The sequence below is a fragment of the Diceros bicornis genome, chromosome 19, assembly GCF_020826845.1.
Source record: "Diceros bicornis minor isolate mBicDic1 chromosome 19, mDicBic1.mat.cur, whole genome shotgun sequence".
Lineage (NCBI taxonomy): Eukaryota > Metazoa > Chordata > Mammalia > Perissodactyla > Rhinocerotidae > Diceros > Diceros bicornis.
In genome coordinates, this window is record NC_080758.1 from 3,973,500 (window position 1) to 3,989,798 (window position 16,299).

Sequence of the window (16,299 nt, forward strand, 5' to 3'; positions counted from 1 at the left end):
ATCTTTCTCCACTTTATATGGGACGCCGCCACAGCATGGCTTGCCAAGCAGTGCATCGATGCGTGCCCGGGATCCGAACCTGCAAACCCTGGGCCGCCGAAGCAGAGCATGTGCTCTTAACTGCTACACCACCGGGCTGGCCCCAACAAAATGTTTAAATTGACCTAAGAGCAGAAATGGGGTTTGGCTGCATTCACGGGCAGAGAAGGGCACTCATCAGAGCGCTAGGGATTGGTGGTGTTCTGGTTAACTGAGCGTTCTGAATAATGGAGTCCCCACCCGCCCCTGGCAATTGCAGATGGTGACTGCAGGCAGGTAACCACAGAGTACAGTGCAGACTGCGGTTCTGAGTGTGTGGTTTTGCAGTTTTACTAGGGCATGGATTTAAATCCTGGGGGCTCAGACCATCAGCCAACACGGTCACCCCCACAGATGGAGGCAAACTTTATTTCTTAAGAAAAATGGCTCCCAAAGAAAGTTAACTCCTAGTGTGGGAGATGGAAACAAAGGAAGAAATAAGTCTAATAACATGATAGTTTAACAGAAGTTTGGGAGAAAGCAAGACACAAAAAGTTGAATTCAGCTGAGGCTTGAATTTCTAATATGAACTTGTTTGCTATGTTTTATAGAGAAAGAGAAAAACAATGACTCCAGCCTGAGTTGGTTTTAATAGCTTTATAAATGACTAGAGTCCTGTAGTTATAGAATCATAAAGAGCCTCAAGGAGTCACATACATTTTTAAGTTGGTCTTTACAGCGTGTTCTGGGGGAAACTGAAAGCTAGAGTGGCATTTACGAATTGAGGGCGTCTCAAAGGTCTCTAGACCAATCCTTCGTGAATGTCAAGGGCCTAATACAAGGCAAGAAGGGATTGCCATTTTCAGAGAACCAGAATATGCTTAACCATAAAACTACACTGAATGTGGTTTAATCGTGTTAGCTTTTGATCAAGTCTTTAAGCCTGGTGCAAATGTCTCAAGCTTGTCATTACAAATTTTAATTATATTTTTTCCTTAACTGAGAAAAAGAGCCCTTCATCAGATTTCTAGATGTAAATGAGAATTCGCTCCACACGAAATCTCTGTGCTGGGAGCAAGTCATTCTCCTCTGCTTGTCCATCCCACCTCTGTGCTCACAACCTGGGCACACACACAGTAGGGCCCCAACAAAGACTTACGGGCTGACGTCAGGTCTTCCCCAAAGTATCAGGAGGTAACCAGGGTTCGCAATTTAAAAGTCAGAAAGGGAAATTTCCAGACAAATAGCCTAAAATGAGGGCTTTTCATGAATGAGTGGCGCGTCTATACAACTGTCAGAATTAATCTGAGAGAGCACGCGTTGCCCGAGTACGCCGGCTAACCTGAGCGGGTGTGAGGCTGGGAAACAGAGGCCGGGAAACCCTTCTGTCCAGCGTGGGGAGCAAGCGATCCTCCCCCAGAGCCCCCAACACGCTCACTTTCCTATCTTTTGACCCAGAAATCCCAATTTTGGGAGTCTGCCTCCCACAACGAAGGGAACAAGCACATAAAAACACACAAAAGGGTGTCCATCCAGCCCTAGTTATGCAAGTAAGAAATTAAACATAGCCTAACTATCCAACTTGCTAAATTATGGTGCTTCTATACCATCTGCATATTGTGAACCTAATAAAAATGATGGCGTGTGTGTTACTGAGGAAGAAAAAAACATTCATGATAACGTTGCTAAGAAAAGCAACTTAGAAAAGTAGTATGCATGTTATACACAGAAACATATTCATGTGTGTGTCTAATTTTGTAAGTGTATACAATCTTATTATCAATTGGCAGGGAAATGCCAGGAATCGATCGTTTTACTTATTAATTTTGGTTCTCTGTATTTTATTTTTTATCATAAACGTAGTTCTTTATATAAAAATAAATAATTGTTTAAAAATAAAGAACTTTGTCAGTGACATTGGTGAAGATGGCGGAAAATTCTCTCCTTCATAAAAGGAACAAGAAAACTGGCAAAAATGGTCGGTATCAACTTTTTCAGAACTCTGTAAATTAACCAAATGGCTATAGCAACGCAGAGAGTGTTTATCCAAGAAAAACTGGCTGACTCTCGGTGAGAATGTTTTATTCTGTCCAGCCCTGTGCCCCTCTCCAGCTCTGCAGTGGCCTTGAAACACAACAGCTTTGCATTCTGGATGAAGACCAGCCACTCAGGGAGCAGAAGGGCCTCATTCCCAAAGCACGGTCACCATTTGACCTGTCCGCTGGCTCCCTGAAGTCCCCACTTGCAAGGCTGTCTGTGTTGGCTCTGACGCAGAGCTGGCCCTGCCTTTTCCCCAGGGTGCATTTGTCGACAACAATATTGTCTTTCCAAGTGCAAGACTTGTTTATCTTCAGATCGGTCCTGCTCGATGGCCTGTGGAGCTCCCTAGGGGCAAAAGCCCATAAAAATCAATGCCTACGCCAGAAAATTAAGTAAATTAAAAGTAAAACCCTGATGTAAGCAGATCCAGTCCAACCCCAGCAAAGGTCGGGGGTGCCTTTCCAACGCACGGCTGACAGACGGAGCTTAGGAGGCAGGATGGGCAAGGCCAGCTCTTTCTCCCCAGTTACCAGGGTGGCCCAGACAGCCGCCGAAGGACAAAGCTCCGGGCTCCCCCTCACCACGCAGGGGGCAGCCTCCCGTGCTCGGTGCACACTGACACCCCAGCACGGGTGGGACTCAGAACAGTCCCCCAGCCCCGTCTTAGCAGCTCCCATGATCTACCCCAGAGGAGCACAGGATGCTCATGGAGGATCTCAGGCTGCCAATCACTCCCTTCTTTGTAGAAGACTCTCTGCTCTCCCTGCAAGTCACCACACTAGCCTGCGATCCTCCCACCTCGATGGCCACGTCTCAGTCTCCTTGATGCTTCCTCGTCATCCCCCCACCTCGAAATGTGGGTGTGCCCCAGGACTCAATCCTCAAACCCCTCTGTCCGCACTTGCTTCCTACATGACCTCCTCTGTCCCACGACACTAAGGGCCAAATGCTAATGGCTCGGGATCTCCCTCTCCAGCCACTCCCTCTCCCTGAACTCTAGGTTTGCATATTCAGCTCCCTTCTGGGGTCTCCACTTGCCCCTATCAGGCATCTCAATCTCAACAAGTCCACAACCAAGCTCCTGTTTTCCTACTGAAGAGCCCAGAAGTTAAGTGACAGAACCAAGATCTGAACCCAGGCCCGACCCCAGAGTCCATGCTCTTAACCCTGACATTCACGGATCTGCTCAGTTCAGTAGGCACCCACCATACACCCGGCCCTGAAGAGCAGAAATGAGGACCACGTGCCGTGCCCCGCTGGGCTCAGTCAGCTGAAGGAGGGAGAAGGGAAGACAGGCACCGGTAATGACCTGAAACACGCCACGTGTGTTTCTGTCTATTGTGTGTGTGTCTATTGTGCATCTTCACAACGTATCCTAATTATCTGTTTGTGTGGCTCTTTCCCTAACCATAGTCATTATAAGAGCTTGAAACACATCACTCAATGGAGAAAAACAAATCTGGTGAGCATCCATGGAGAGGACTCTGCCTTGTTCCCTTGTTTCCACACACAAACTCGGAAAATGTCTGAATTATGCAGGGCAGGGCAGAGTCAGTAACCCACACCAGGAAGAGTGTGTGAGGTCGAGACGAAGGAAGGATTTCTGAAGGAAGCAGCATCCGAGCTGGACCCTGAAAGGTGAGATGGATTCACACCGAGGGATACGCAGCATCAGAACCTGACTTGGTTCCATAGAAACTTGGAAACTGAAAACTTGTCTCAGGCTCCAAAGCAAAAGCAACTACATTAACTTCTGCTTCTGAGCAAGATGGAGTACCATGGACTGAATTCTCTTTCCCACTCAAAAATAAAGTCAAAATATACGAAATTATGGTTTTCAGGACACTAGAAAGGATGTGATCCTTGAGAGATGGGACTCAAATAAAGTGAGCCCTAGGCCGCCCAGCTTACTGCCTCTGGAGGGTTTCTAGCTCATGGATGGCAGAGAGGAACCAGGAAGAGCCTGGGAAACTCCCTGAGGTGAGAAGATGAAGTTGAGAGACCAAGGAGACCACGGCAGCTCGAGTCTGCAGGACAGAGAATTGGAGAGGAGACAGTCGCACACAGAGAACCCAACAGTCCTGCAGAGCCACATGGTGAATTTAAGCCTAAAAACATCAATAACAACATTAAGTGTAAACAGTCTGAATACCCTAATTAAAGGCAAAAATTCTCAGAATGGATAAAAAAGCAAGACCAAACTATATCCTGCCTACAAAACATGCACTTTAAATGAAAGACACAAATAAATTAAACGTACAAGGGGAAAAGATGTACCATTCTGAGACTAACTGAAAGAAAGCTGAAGGGGTAGATTAATATTAGGCAAGGTAGAGTTCAGAGCAGAGGACCTCATCGGGGATAAAGAGGGTTGTCTCACAACGACAAAGGGACAACTTCATCAGGAGGGCAGAACAACCCTAAATATTTATGAACCTATTGAGAGGTTCAAATACATAAAGCAAAAACTTATAGAACTGAGGGAAGAAATAGATAAATCTATAATTACAGTTGGAGATTTCAAAACCCCTAAGTAATTGATAGAACACGTGGACAGGAAATGTGTAAGGATATGGAAGACATGAACAACACTTTCAAGCAATTTGATCTGGTTAACATTTATAAAAACACTCTGCCTCACAACAGAAGAACACACATTCTTTCCAAGTGCACATGCAACATTTACCAAGACAGCCCACATTCTGGGCGATAAAACAAATCTCAACAAATTTAAAAGCACTGAAGTCATACAAAATATGTTCTCTGATCAGAGTGGAATTAAATTGGAAATCAATAACAAAAAGATCTCTAGAAAAACACCCAAATCTTTGGAAACTAAATAAAAAACTTCTGAATAACCTATAGTTCCAAGAAGGAATCAAAAGGGAAATTAGAAAGTATTTTGAAGTAAATAAAAATACAACCTATCAAAATGACATTGAGGCAAAATTTACAGCATTAAATGCCTGTACTAGAAAAGAAGCAAGGTCTCAAACCAATGACCTCAGATTCCATCTTAAGAAACCAGAAAAAGAAGAGCAAATTAAATCCAATGAAGTAGAAAGAAAGGAAGAATGATCAGAGTAGAAGCCAGTGAAATCAAAACTAGAAAAACAATAAAGAAAATAATTGAAACCAAAAGCTGGTTCTTTGAGAAGGGCAATAAAATTGATAAAACTCTAGCCAGACATATCAGGTGAGGGACAGACAGACAGACATATCACCAACATCAGGAATTCAAGGGGTGATATCTCCACCTGATTCTACATAAACTACCAGGGCCCACTCAAGAAGAAACACATAACCAGAATAGACCCGTATCTATTAAAAAAATAGAATTTATAGTTAAAAACCTTCCCCCACATCCCAAAAACTCCTGCAGGCCCAAATGGATGCATTGATGAATTCTATGAAACATGTAAGAATAAATAATATCAGTTCTATACAAATTATTTCAGAACATTAAAAAGAACGGAATTCTTTAAAACTCATGCTATAAGGCTAGAATTTACTGTGGTGTCAAAACCAGAAAAGATATTAGAAGGAAAAAAACCTAAGACTAATAGCCCTCATGAACATGGATGTAAAATTCTAGACAAAATTCTGGCAAATCAAATTTGACAATTTATAAAAATGATAATACATCATGACCACCTGGGGCGCAAGGTGGTTTATCATGTGAAAAGCAATCAATGTAATTTGCCAAATAACAAACTTAAAAAAGTAAAAAACATATGATTACCTCAATAGACCACGCTTTGACTATAGAGTGCTCGCCCTGACTATCAGAGCTGAAAGGGGCCCACCAGGCTCTCCCCGACTCCCCTCACCAGTGAATTAATGAGAGGGACAGTGAAGTTCATGGAGACGTGTGATGTCCCAGGTCACAGCTGACAGCAGAGAGCAAGTTGGCTGCTCTCTGGTTCAGAGAAGTATGTTCTCTCACTCGGCTACAAAAATAATGCACACTCATTGCAAACAACTTCAGCCTGACAGCAGCACTAAGAGGAGACAGGTCCCCTTTCCCCACTCACATCTCCCCTCCAGGAGAAACCACCACTAATGCTTTGCGACATCCATTTCCCCACCTAGTTCTATACAATGAACAACGTACAGACTCCCACTTAACTCTGACGTGTTACAAAAGTGGGTTCCTACTGTACACAGTAGCCTGCAAGGGGCTGTCTCGCTCACCCCACGTCTGGCTCTGGTTCCAACTCAGGATGAGCTGATCCAGCTCTTTCCTTCGAATGGCTGCAAGTGATCCCGGAGTGGGGATGCTACGTAATCTCATCACCTGTTGATCTGGCCCACCATGAATGGACATCTCGGTTAGTGTTTGTTTCTGCTCTTTTAACCAAAGCTGCAGGGACTGTGCTCATTCCCGTATTTCCCCGCACATACATGAATATTCCCATCAGCTGGTCCCTGGAGAGGGGAGAATTCCTGAGCCACGGCTGCTGTTCATTGTAGGTTTTCACAGGCACTCCTTTCGCCACTCCACCCTGATTCCTTGGCTCACTGTTGATTCCAGAACCACAGTCTTGGGTGCCCTCTTGGGGAGGAGGAGGAAACGTAAATGGGGTCGTGTATAAATAAGAACATAAGGCTGAGAGGCTCTGGAGTTAAAAATAAACTTGCCGTGAGTATCGTTTCCTCAATTAGACACACTTTGGAATTTATCCTAAGGACATAACTACGGAGATGCACAAAGTCTGAGCTACGAGAAGGCGCGTCCCCATGTTACCAATGCAGCCGATTCCCATCCCAAACTGCACGTCCAGACTGGCAATCTGGACTCAGGGGGCTCAGGCCGCATGAGTTGATGTGCATGAGGCTTTGGCGTTTGAAGGAAGAGGAGGAACGGATGGGTGCAGGAGAGCAAGGAGGAGGGCAGGGCTTCCCCCGCCTGCCCACGTCCTGGCTGCACAAGCCCCGTATGAGAGCAGCCTGGAGCCTGTCTCGGCACAGGCAGTGACACGCTGGGGCCACCTGTCATCTGCCGTGAAGTTTTCATTTCAGATATTATACTTTTTAATTCTAGAATTTGCATTTGGTTCTCTTTTATAGTTTCTGTTTCTCTGCTAAGATTCTCCATCTGTTCATTCATCTTGTCCTTTAAGATCCTGAACATACTCATAACAACCACGGGTCTATTTTGGTTCTGAACATGGTCCTTTACTCCACGACATGCTCCTCCCTCCTAAGGCTTGGTCTTCCTGGGGTTTCAAGAGACTGTCTGCGGGACTCATCGGGGTCTCTCGATGGTCTGAATTGGACTAGATCCCCCAGTACCCCTGACCTCTAGTATCACGGTTCAGCTCTCACTCCCACAGGTGACCCTTGCTAAGCCTCGGGGGTCCTGCCAGCACAGGCACACCCCAGCCCTCGGCCAACTGAATCTGCACACAAATTTCTGGGGCCCCCTTTACACAACTCCCTCTTCTCCAGTCCCCTGTCCTACAATTCCCGCTGTTTCAGCAGTCCAGAAGTGCAACCTCCACCTGCTCATCCCAGTGAGACCACCACCCTGCTTGGAGGCCAGCTCCTTGCACCCCCACAGGGAGACGCTCCAGGCAGAAAGCCAGACAATCAGTTGTGGGGCTCACTCTGTGTCTCCCGTCTTCCAAGGGTGACAGTCCTGCATTGCTTGCTGTTCAGTGCCCCCAACAGTGGCCTCCTACACTGTGTCCAGTTTCGTAGCTGGTTTTAGGGGGAGGACAGCCGACTTTGCTCTGTCAAGGCCAAAAACAGCAGTGGCTGACCCCTCCTAAAAACAATAGTGACACTGTTATAACTGCTGCTGCCAGACCCTCGGAGTCTTGAGGGCATGGACTCTCTCTGCCCATCTCTCCCCTCCATGCCTGACACATGGTGTGTGACCAATATTTTCTGAATGAATAAATAAGAGCGTGACGGGGGGACGGCAGGGGATTGTTGTGGCTTGAATGTCTGGAAGCATGGCAAGAACATTAACTAAGACTGGGGACCTGGGAGGTTGAACAGGTTTCCTGGGCAAAGGAACGGCACAGGCTTTGGTTCTTGTGGAGTTGGGGCCTCAACAGGGACACAAGCAATGGACAGATGGATGCACGGGGCTTCTGCATCAGAGAGCCCTGGAGCCAGGGATGAAGATTTGAGACTGTCCACTTATAGGGAGAAGCTGTGGGGACAGCATGTGAGGATGAGCTGGGAGAGAGAGCATGGAGCTGGGAAAGGGAGAGGCAGGGGTGGTGGCACATCCATGTGAGGGGCCAGTCGGGAAGAGAACCATGAGCGGAGAGGGGAGGGAGCCACAGTGAGGGCAGGGAGCCAAGAACGGAGGAGAGGCTGCCAGGGAGCCCAGCCCCTGCCCCAGGGGCCTCAGGGAAGGGAAGTCACCCTTCCTCCTGCCTGTCGGGGTTCCTGAATTCCCGCAGTCTGCTGTTCTAAGATCACTGCTCCATCGCTTCCAGGAAACCACACCGTGGGTCAATGCGGCTTCTAAAATCATTTCAGCCTCATCTTTCTCATCAATCCTGTTCAGAAAAAAGACATCGGGCCCCGCACTTCGTAAGAAATCTCAAATAACCTGAAAGGGGAATGCTGAGGCAGGCGTTCTGTGCTGACAACTTTCTCCAGGGAAGGACACACCTTTTGGTATGTACTTCAAATGTGAGCTAGGACTGCAATTTTACTAAATAATTCTCTGGATCCCTGTTAATTCCACATCCCCCAAGTTCTCTGGAATCTGGTTTCTGGAAAAAGCATTGCTGCCTGTCACCAAAAGGAAAGCCAGGGTGCTCTCCTTTGTCTAGTAGCTGTGTACAGACGGGGAGGGTGTGGAAGGCAGGGCCTGTGTCTGGGGTGCTGAGTTCCAGCCCAGACCCACACACACTGGCCGTGGAGTCCAAACCAGCCATTTAATCTCCTGGGCCTCCATTTTGTCATCTGTGAAATGGGGTGACAGAACCCAGCCCAGGTCATACCACTTCACTCATCGCTGAGGACCTATTATGGTGCCGGGCACTGTCTTGAGAATGATACAGAAGTGAGCCACAGTGCCTGACCCAAAGGAACTAAGAATCTGAGATAGGGACAAAGCACGTCATCTGAAACCTGGGCCCCTCCCAGAGGACGGGAGGTACCTGTGGCCACTCAGCCACCCCAGGCAAAAGAAAGGGTGGCTTTTAGACCAGGGCTCTGCTCCTCCTCTGAGACACAGAGCACCTGGGGTCCCATTACAACGCAGACCCTGATTCAGTGCGTCGGGGTGGAACCTGAGACTGCATTTCTAAGCTCCGAGGGGATGCTGATGCTGCTGGCTGAGGCTTGGGACCCTTCTCTCCTCCTCAGCTCCTCCTGGGCAGGGGTCTCTGGTGCCACTGAGGTCAGCCCCCAAAGGTGTCCATGTCCTGATCCCAGAACCTGTGAGTACATCACCTTACACAGCAAAAGGACTTTGCAGGTGTGACTAAGGACCTTGAGATGAGGAGATGATCCTGGATTAACCAGGGGACCCAATGTAATCAACAAGGATCTTTATAAGTGAAAGAGGGCGGCAGGAGAGTCAGCGTCAGAGCGATGTGGTGTGAGCAAGACACCACTAGCCACTGCCAGCTTTGAAGATGGAAGGGGCCAGGAGCCTCCAAGTAGGCAGCATGGAGAGACGTAAAAGGCAAGGAAACAAACTTTCCCCTAGTCCTTAGGAGGAACACAGCCCTGCTGACAGCTTTATTTTATCCCAGTGAGACTGTCCAGGATTATAAAATTATAAATTTGTCTTGTTTTAAGCCACCAAGTTTGTGGCAATTTGTAACAGCAGCAAGAAAGACTATTACAGTCCCCGAAACCTCCCACATCTGACCTGTACCCTCCCCATGTCTGTGTGGCCCCCATCATCCTTCTCCCAGCCGCTGCTGCCCCCTAACCCCCGTCTGCCCTTACTCCCTCCCTCTCGTTCTCGCCACGGCAGACGGAGCCATCGTCCTAAAACGCAAATAAAAGCCTATCGAGGCCTGGCTTAGAAACCTTCACCTCTTAAATATTTTCTTTAGGTGAAGAGTGAAATTGCCGGTGAGGTAGACAAGGCCCTGCGTAGCCCAGGCCCTGCTAGCCGTCTCTCTGTGCTCTGGCCCCATCTTCTTCCTGTGAGTCCCCTGAAAGCCAGCTTCCTTTCACCCCAGGACCCCTTGCTCCCTGGGCCTGGAACACGCCTACCTTCTCAGCTCCCCCTCCTCTGGACCGCAGTTCAGTTTCCCTCACCCAAGGAAGCCGTCCACTGCACCTTGTCCTGGCGTCCTACACCTCTGTCACGGGCCCGCGGGGGGCGCCCTCTCCATCAGGGCACTTGTGTCTGCAGGTGTACTTCACATGCTCATCATGAGGTTATTTAACATCAACTCTCTATGGTGCATCGACTGCAAAGTGGCCACTATTCTCCTCTTTTCCTACAGAAAGGTGGCATCCAGGGCCGGCCGTGGCTTAGCGGTTAAGTGCACGTGCTCCGCTGCTGGCGGCCCGGGTTCGGATCCCGGGCGCGCACAGATGCACCGCTTCTCCGGCCTCGGCCGCGTCCCACATACAGCAACTAGAAGGACGTGCAGCTATGACATACAACTATCTACTGGGGCTTTGGGGGGAAAAAATAAATAAATAAAAATCTTTAAAAAAAAAAAAGAAAGGTGGCATCCATTTCCCACCCACTGAATCTGTGACAGCCTCAGGACTTGGTTTTGCTAATAGAAGGGGCGTGAGTGACGTGAGCAGACAGGAGAGACGCGTGTCTTCTGCTTGCTTTCACTCTCGCGAGGTTCGGTACTGCCGCCATCATAACGGTGAATTATAAAAATAACGTGTGTTTGATTATAAAAGTCCTGCATACTTCCTTTAAATACAGACAGGTGACCATACCGATGGCCGCAGCCTATGAGGACATCTATGTGGGGCACACAGAGGGACCCCCATCAGCACCTGTTAACTGTATAGAGCGGGACCTCCATCAGCACCTATACGCTGCGTAGACTCCATAAACACCTGTTAACCACATAGGACGACCCCCATCAGCACCTGTTAACTGCATAGAGAGGGACCTCCATCAGTACCTATACACTGCATAGACTCCATAAACACCTGTTAACCACATAGGACGACCCCCATCAGCACCTGTTAACTGCATAGAGCGGGACCTCCATCAGCACCTATACACTGCGTAGACTCCATAAACACCTGTTAACCACATAGGACGACCCCCATCAGCACCTGTTAACTGCATAGAGAGGGACCTCCATCAGCACCTATACACTGCGTAGACTCCATAAACACCTGTTAACCACATAGGACGACCCCCATCAGCACCTGTTAACTGCATAGAGAGGGACCTCCATCAGCACCTATACACTGCGTAGACTCCATAAACACCTGTTAACCACATAGGACGACCCCCATCAGCACCTGTTAACTGCATAGAGAGGGACCTCCATCAGTACCTATACACCGCGTAGACTCCATAAACACCTGTTAACCACATAGGACAACCCCCATCAGCACCTGTTAACTGCATAGAGAGGGACCTCCATCAGCACCTATACACCGCGTAGACTCCATAAACACCTGTTAACCACATAGGACGACCCCCATCAGCACCTGTTAACTGCATAGAGAGGGACCTCCATCAGTACCTATACACCGCGTAGACTCCATAAACACCTGTTAACCACATAGGACGACCCCCATCAGCACCTGTTAACTGCATAGAGAGGGACCTCCATCAGCACCTATACACTGCGTAGACTCCATAAACACCTGTTAACCACATAGGACGACCTCCATCAGCACCTGTTAACTGCATAGAGAGGGACCTCCATCAGTACTTGTTAACTGCATAGAGACAGACCTCCATCAGCACCTGTTAACTGCATAGAGAGGGGACCTCCATCAGCACCTGTTAACTGCACAGAGAGACTCCATAAATACCTGTCCGCTGCACAGAGGGGCCTCCAGCAGCACCTGGCCACTGCTGGGCGGTGCTCAGCCCCATGCCGAGCACGCCGCCCACCTCCTCTTGTTTCATCCTCATGCCAAGTCCATCTGCCCTAGAACACTTTTGCCCCGAGGTGGCCTCCTGGGCCAGCACAGGTCCCCCTGTTCATCAGAAGGACAGACATGAGCAGGAGGCCAGGTGCAGCCCTTGAGGGGCCAGGGGCGATCTCATATAATTGAGTCCTCAGGTTCTCAAAGTAATTCTCCAAGGGAGGCTACCACATCCTTTTCTGAGGGGAAACTGAGGCTCCAGGAGAAGAGAGAGCCCCAAGGCTATGCTGGGGCCTGAGTGGGTAAACTGAGCGGCCAGGGAGAGCTGAGAGCCCAGAGCCAGGTCAGGGCCCCCCTAGAGGCCAAGAAGCCTCCGCTCCACAGCGGGCATGGCCCCAGCTGGGGGATGAGCAGGACGAGGAGACAGAGGCCCCTTCCTGGCCCCTGCTGTGGAGGGTCTCAGTGTGGGGAGAGGGCAGATGAAACAGTGAGTCAACGAGAAGTCTTGACTACCACGGGGAAGGATATTCTGATTTCAGAATCAAATAGCATTTGTGACTTCGAGGCTATGAGACGTGTGGTTACCTCTGTGAACAGCAATGTCACGTGTTCCCTGGGTTTCACCAGAGCAGGGGATGAAGAGGGAGGGTGGGACACAAGACGTGGCTCTGAGATCATCCCAGAACACACGCTCATCTGACCCACACTCGGACCACTGACTGTCTCCCTCACAGACACGACTAAGCTTTGCTCACCACGTATGCAGGAGGTGCTCAATAAATGCTCCTGTGGACTGTGGGGCCCCTGGTTGACGGTGAGCCAGGCAGGGCTCCCCTCGTGAGCTCACAGCACCAGCACAGGGCTCCCCCTTCCTCTCTCCTGCATTCTCTCTCTCAGCCAGCAGCCCCATCGCCCCCGGCACAGGCCCCGCGGCAGCACCCACACCCAGCTCCTGCTAGTTCCTCCTCTCTCAGCCTCCCAGACCCCAGTGTCACAGACTGAACTGTGTCTCCCCAAAATTCACATGTTGAAGCCCTAACGACAGTGTGACTGTATGTGGAGACGGGGCTGTAGGGAGGGGAATCAGGGTAAAAGAGGTCACAGGGTGGGGCTCTGATCCCATAGGACTGGTGTCCTTAGAAGGAGAGGAGAGGATGCAGAGCTCGCTGGAGCTCTCCTCGGACCCACACAGGAGAGGCCACGTGAGGACAGCGAGAAGGCTGCCGTCTACAAGCCAGGAAGAGAGATCTCCGCAGAAACCCGCCCCAAGGCACCCTGATCTCAGACTTCCAGCCTCTAGAACTGCAAGAAATAAATGTCTGTGCTCTCAGCTGCCCAGTCTGTGCTGCCCTGTCACGGCAGCCCGAGCCGACGGCGACGCCCATCAGCCGTGCTCGGCAGCCCCCACCCACCTCCCAGGCCGGGCCAGGCCAGGGCCCTCCTCACGGCCCTCTCCCGGCTTCCTCTGGGAGCCCACCCTCCCACCACGGCCGGGGCCCCTTTCTGAAGCAGGAGTCAGGAGCAGCAGCATCAGACCTGCACCCTAGAAACATCCCTGTGGGTCTTTGGCTGCAGTGGCTCCTTGCACTGCTTCCCGCCGACAAGAGCAGCCAGAGCAGCCAACACTTAATGACCGCCTGCTGTATGCCAGGCACAGGGCTGAGCCCTGGTTTGCATGCTTTTCTCTGTCACCCCCCACAGCCCAATGAGGCAGGCATGAGGATTTGCTTTTCCTGTTTGCAGATGAGGACATCGAGGCACAGAGACATTAACTCCCTGCCCCAGGTCACACAGCTAGGAGGTGGGGGACTCGGGCCCGCCCTCAGAGGCTCCGCATTTTGACACCTTTTGAATGCCAAAGTTCTTCTTATCCTGATACAACAAGTCTCTCTCCCTGGCCATTCCCAGGTCCCAGGTGGGGTTCCATAATAACCACACTACGTTGTGTGTCTCATGTGTCTTTGCTCAAGCTGGGCTCCACTTGGAAGGCCCATCGCCTTTCACCTCAGCAATCACACACCTCCTTTGAAGACTCTGATTCTCAACCCTGACCGCAAGTTAGGATCAGCTGGTGTGTTGGTCAAGGTTCTCCAGAAAAAGAGAACCAGGATATAGACACACATAACACACATACACATATGACATATAACATATATGTGTGCGTGGTGCATGTGTGTATACATATATGTGTATAATGCATATACACATATGTATACATGTGTATATTGTATGTTTTAAGAGGTTCATTTTAAGGAACTGGCTCATGCAATTATGGGTCTGGCAAGTCTACACTCTGCAGGGCAGGCCGGCAGGCTGGAGACTCAGGCAGGAGCTGAGGATGCCGTCTTGAGGCAGAATTTCTTCTTCACTGGGAAACCTCAGATTTTGCTCTTGAGGCCTTTCAATATATTGAATGAGGCCCACCCACACTATTGAGGAAAATCCCCTTTTATGGAAAGTCACTGATTGCAGATGTTAACCACCTCTACCAAACACCTTCACAGCGACCCTTAGATTGGTGTTTGACTAACTAGCTGGGTTCGCCCGCCCAGCCCTGTGGACACATAAGATAGCACACACCCGGGACGCTGTAAAGGGCTGAGGCCCGGACCTGATGCCCCAAGATTTTGATGGAATTCCTCCAAGCTGGGACGTGCATCTGTGCTTTTAAAGTAAGCAACTGGCCTGAGAGCTGCTACTTTTAGATGTAGAAATCACGTCTTCTTTGCTGGTGCCCACCCTGGGACTCGCCCCTCAATCCTGAAATCGCCTCTTTGGGGGTCCAGCCTCCCCTACATGCTGTGGGCACCTGCAGGCTGGGGTCCTGGCTTGTACCCCTGTGTTCACTGCACCAGCGCAGCGCCTAGCACCCAGGAGGCACCCAAAAATGTTTGCTGGTGAACGGTGGGGTTGCACCCACGGCTGCAAAGCTAGAGAGACCTGTGGTCAAAATGGGCAAGTTCCTTCCCCTCTCTTTGCCTTGACGTCCTCAACTGTAAAAAGGGACAAGAGTCCCTGCCTCGTCAGGCTGTCACGGGGAGCGGGTGAGAGAACGCAGGAGACACGCTCAGCAAAGAACCTGGTACGCAGTCACAGCTGAAGAAAAAGTAGCTCTGTTGCGGCAGATTAGCACTGGGTCTGTGACTCCCACTCCCACAGCCCTGCTGCTTGGTGCTCAGCGAGAACCACCCAGACCCTCACAGGCTCCACCAGGGAGGGCCCACCAGCTTGTCCCAGTGGCCGGGTCTCCAGAGCATCCTGCATCCCACTGACCGTCTACGGCGCCACCTAGCGTCCACAGCGGATATAGCTGGGTTTCCAAGTAATTTCACCCTCAGAGCCCCGCGGGCAAGCACAGGCAGTAACTGCACCCTATGATGAGGACAGGTGAGCCCTCACCTCACTACAGGTGACTCTCCACTTCACAGGAGGAGTCACTGCACGGGGACTTTCAGTGCACCCTCCAACGCATTTAAAACAGGATTCAAATAATACAATGCGTTCAGCTTTCACTTTTCACAAGTGTGTCCCCAGGGAAAGGACCCCGGAGCCTGCCAAGAGGGCCACATTTCTCTCAGTTCAGGCAACTCATCTTTCAGTGGCCCCGCGTGGCCACTCCCCACGCTAACGTTCCTTGGGTTATCCAACACCTGAGTCACCACATCCGCCCAGCCCGACCTGTCGGGACTTCTCCCCCAGACACGGCCCCCCTTTCGCCTCCAAGCCTTTATGCTGAAAGGCAGCTTTTTAACGTTAGCCAGGAGCTCCTACAGAGTGGGCTAGTCTTTCCTTAGACTCCTCAAGACCAGAAGCTGGGACACAGAGTACTTGCTGAATAAATAACAAAGGCCTTTTGAAAAAGCTTTTTAAAAACCCTAGCTTTTATACTATTTTACACCAACAATGAACTCTGGACCAGGTGCATCAGAATCACCCCAACACACACCTGTGCGTGCTTGCTGAAATGCCAATTTCTGGGCCTCACACCGAGGAGTCAGTAGGTCAGGCTGGGGTAGAAAATATTAATACTTATACAGTGGCTATGTCATGTCATCCTTCTTTCATTACTATTTTTGTGCATTTTACGATGTTCACAATATATTAGTATATTCATGTATATGGTTTATAATTAAAAAATGTACAAATACCTGGTGTGGATATACATTTATATTTGCCACTGGGATGCACCATCAGGAAACTTGGTGAACTTCTCTTTAGGCTGTTGGTTCT

The 16,299-nt window shown here is 49.8% G+C and overlaps 1 protein-coding gene across 2 annotated transcripts in view; it reads right to left on the bottom strand.

The window, feature by feature from the left end:
* PHACTR3 (phosphatase and actin regulator 3) overlaps nt 1–16,299 on the bottom strand; it is a 245,211-nt gene that overhangs the window by 47,146 nt on the left and 181,766 nt on the right. The window lies entirely within an intron of this gene.